This window comes from Lolium perenne, chromosome 2 (assembly GCF_019359855.2).
Source record: "Lolium perenne isolate Kyuss_39 chromosome 2, Kyuss_2.0, whole genome shotgun sequence".
NCBI classification, from domain to species: domain Eukaryota; kingdom Viridiplantae; phylum Streptophyta; class Magnoliopsida; order Poales; family Poaceae; genus Lolium; species Lolium perenne.
Genome location: NC_067245.2, coordinates 265,331,092 through 265,335,262, shown reverse-complemented (window position 1 = coordinate 265,335,262; position 4,171 = coordinate 265,331,092).

Genomic DNA, 4,171 nt, shown 5'->3' with positions numbered 1-4,171 from the left:
TATGCAAGACTTATTGATGCTTGTCTTGAAGTACTATTCATGAAAAGTCTTTGCTATATGATTCACTTGTTTACTCATGTCATATACATTGTTTTGATCGCTGCATTCACTACATATGCTTACAAATAGTATGATCAAGGTTATGATGGCATGTCACTCCAGAAATTATTTTTGTTTATCGTTTACCTGCTCGGGACGAGCAGAAACTAAGCTTGGGGATGCTGATACGTCTCCGACGTATCGATAATTTCTTATGTTCCATGCCATATTATTGATGATATCTACATGTTTTATGCACACTTTATGTCATATTCGTGCATTTTCTGGAACTAACCTATTAACAAGATGCTGAAGTGCCAGTTGCTGTTTTCTGCTGTTTTTGGTTTCAGAAATCCTAGTAAGGAAATATTCTCGGAATTGGACGAAATCAACGCCCAGGGTCCTATTTTGCCACGAAGCTTCCAGAAGACCGAAGAGGAGACGAAGTGGGGCCACAAGGTGGCGACACCATAGGGCGGCGCGGCCCAAGCCCTGGCCGCGCCGACCTATAGTGTGGGCCCCTCGTGACGCCCCTTGACCTGCCCTTCCGCCTACAAATAGCCTTCGTCGCGAAACCCCCAGTACCGAGAGCCACGATACGGAAAACCTTCCAGAGACGCCGCCGCCGCCAATCCCATCTCGGGGGATTCAGGAGATCGCCGCCGGCACCCTGCCGGAGAGGGGAATCATCTCCCGGAGGACTCTACGCCGCCATGGTCGCCTCCGGAGTGATGTGTGAGTAGTCTACCCCTGGACTATGGGTCCATAGCAGTAGCTAGATGGTTGTCTTCTCCCCATTGTGCTTAATTGTCGGGTCTTGTGAGCTGCCGAACATGATCAAGATCATCTATCTGTAATTCTATATGTTGTGTTTGTTGGGATCCGATGAATAGAGAATACTTGTTATGTTGATTATTAATTTATATCTATGTGTTGTTTATGATCTTGCATGCTCTCCGTTACTAGTAGATGCTCTGGCCAAGTAGATGCTTGTAACTCCAAGAGGGAGTATTTATGCTCGATAGTGGGTTCATGTCTCCGTGAATCTGGGGAAGTGACAGAAATCTCTAAGATTATGGATGTGTTGTTGCCACTAGGGATAAAACATTGGTGCTATGTTCGAGGATGTAGTTACTGATTACATTACGTGCAATACTTAATGCAATTGTCTGTTGTTAGCAACTTAATACTGGAGGGGGTTCGGATGATAACCTGAAGGTGGACTTTTTAGGCATAGATGCATGCTGGATAGCGGTCTATGTACTTTGTCGTAATGCCCTTAAATCTCACTATACTCATCATAATATGTATGTGCATGGTCATGCCCTCTTTATTTGTAAATTGCCCAACTGTAATTTGTTCACCCAACATGCTGTTTATCTTATGGGAGAGACACCTCTAGTGAACTGTGGACCCCGGTCCAATTCTCTTTACTGAAATACAATCTACTGCAATACTATTCTACTGTTTTCTGCAAACAATGTCGTGGTATCGTCACGGCATATGCTACGGGGTAGCTAAAGTTAGGTGGTTCCTGTATGGGCGTCGACGGTATCCGGAGGCGGGATTGGTACACAGCACACGGTGATGTACCCAGGTTCAGGGCCCTCGCGGTGGAGGTAAAACCCCTACTCCTGCATGTCTGATGTATATGAGCACATATGAGTGATACAGAGTTGCTCCTTGAGCTGTTTGTCCTGAGGAGGAAGAAGCTACTGCGAGCTAAGAGGGAGCCTGGCCGGCTTGGATAGAGCCTGGCCGGCTGCTCGTATGTGAGCTGGGAGAGAGAGGCGTATGAGCCTGGAGAGAATGAGCCTGAAGGGCTCCCCCTGGTGTGTCTTATATAGTGGCACCCAGGGGACAAGAGATGGCCCGCAGTTACTGTACACGATTTGACTACTGGGGTTCCATCAACTGTACACACAGTGCTACTATTGCACCACAGTGAGTCTAGCGATAGCCTGTACTTCGTGTCTTGTCGCTGGCAGGGCGGAGCATACGATGCATGTGTCTTCATACGTGATCCTGATCGATCCTTCCTTCGCACTAGGGAGCAGCTGGCTCGTACGTGGTATGACTTGCTCCTGGATGATCATTACGTGAAGGTGGTTGCATGCATGAGCCGGCCAGGGACGTACGTACGCGATGGGCAGCCGGAGCCGTTCTCGTGTTTGACGATCACTCGTCCAGGAGCTGGCCAACTCGCCGGCGAGCGTGGAAGCCAACCCGGCCCAGAAAGGAAGAGCCGACCGGTGCCCAGCAGTCGGCCAAGCACGGCGGGAGCCGGCTCGGGAGAGCTCCAGCCGGTGTCGGCCCAAGGAGAAGCCAGGGGGCGGCCCAGCCGGACGCGGCTCAGCGCGCGTGGGAGGCCCATCCGGCCAGGCGCCAGGCAACCGCGTGCAGCGCAGGCGGGCGCGAGGCAGGCCGGCCAAGCCGGAAGCCGGCCCGGCTGCGAGGGAGCCGGCCCAGGCGCTGCTGCTTCTTATCTTTTACTTCTTTTCTTCATATCTTTTGAACCATGATGTCTTTTCTTGATCCACGAAATACTGCGCGTTCGTAGACTCGAGGACTTTGTCATACCGGGGGTCATCCCCCCGACATTAGCCCCCGAGCCTGCGTGGGACTCGAAGAGCAGTCGAGTCGCGTGGAGGGTCCCGAACTCTATGTTGTTGATGTAGATGATGATGGCGATGTCGAAGTAACCCATGGCGTGGCGTGGGTGAGAGGCGTGGAGTTGCCAAGGCTGATCTGAACCATGCGTAAGGCGGCGAAGGCGCAGCCGGCGAGACGGCGAAGGCGCAGCCGGACGAGGCGCGAAGGCGCGGTCGGACGATGGCGGAGGCGCAGCCGGACGAGACGGCGAAAGGCGCAGCCGGACGATGGCGGAGGCGCAGCCGGACGACGAAGGCACAGCCGGATGAGGCGTGAAGGCGCAGCCGGACGACGAGGGCGCAGCCGGACGAGGCGTCGAAGGCGCAGCCGGACGATGGCCGCGAGGGCGCAGCCGGACGAGGCGGCGAAGGCGCAGCCGGACGAGGCGCAGCCGACGAGGCGGCGAAGGCGCAGCCGGACGAGGCGACGAAGTCGCAGCCGGACGAGGCGCAGCCGGACGAGGCGGCGAAGGCGCAGCCGGACGAGGCGGCGAAGGCGCAGCCGGACGAGGCGTCGACGGCGCCGCCGGCCAGACGGCGAAGGCGCAGCCGGACGAGGCGCAGCCGGACGAGGCGGCGAAGGCGCAGCCGGATGAGACGGCGAAGGCGCAGCCGGCGAGGCGACGGTCGCAGCCGGACGAGGCGACGAAGTCGCAGCCGGACAAGGCGCAGCCGGACGAGACGGCGAAGGTGCAGCCGGACGAGGCGACGAAGTCGCAGCCGGTCGAGGCGACGAAGTCGCAGCCGGACGAGGTGCAGCCGGACGAGGCGCGAAGGCGCAGCCAGACGGCGAAGGCGCAGCCGGACGACGCGGCGAAGGACTCGGTGTCCGCCGGCTCGTGCTGAAGAGCACCCGGAAGTGGTCGCTGAGGACCGCCAGCTCGAAGGCTCTGGGCCGCTGGCAAGGTGGACTCGGTGTCCGCCGGCTCGTGCTGAAGAGCACCCGGAAGTGGTCGCTGAGGACCGCCAGCTCGAAGGCTCTGGGCCGCTAGCAAGGTGGACTCGGTGTCCGCTGGCTCGTGCTGAAGAGCACCCGGAAGTGGTCGCTGAGGACCGCCAGCTCGAAGGCTCTGGGCCGCTGGCAAGGTGGACTCGGTGTCCGCCGGCTCGTGCAGAAGATCTCCCGTAAGTGGTCGCCGACGACAGACAGCGCTCAGGCTCAGGGCCGCGGGCTAGGTGTACTCGGTGTCCGCCGGCTCGTGCTGAAGAGCACCCGGAAGTGGTCGCGAGGACCGCCAGCTCGAAGGCTCGGGCCGCCGGCAAGGTGGACTCGGTGTCCGCCGGCACGTGCCGAAGAGCACCCGGAAGTGGTCGCTGAGGACCGCCAGCTCGAAGGCTCTGGGCCGCTGGCAAGGTGGACTCGGTGTCCGTCGGCTCGTGCTGAAGAGCACCCGGAAGTGGTCGCTGAGGACCGCCAGCTCGAAGGCTCTGGGCCGCTGGCAAGGTGGACTCGGTGTCCGCCGGCTCGTGCTGAAGAGCAC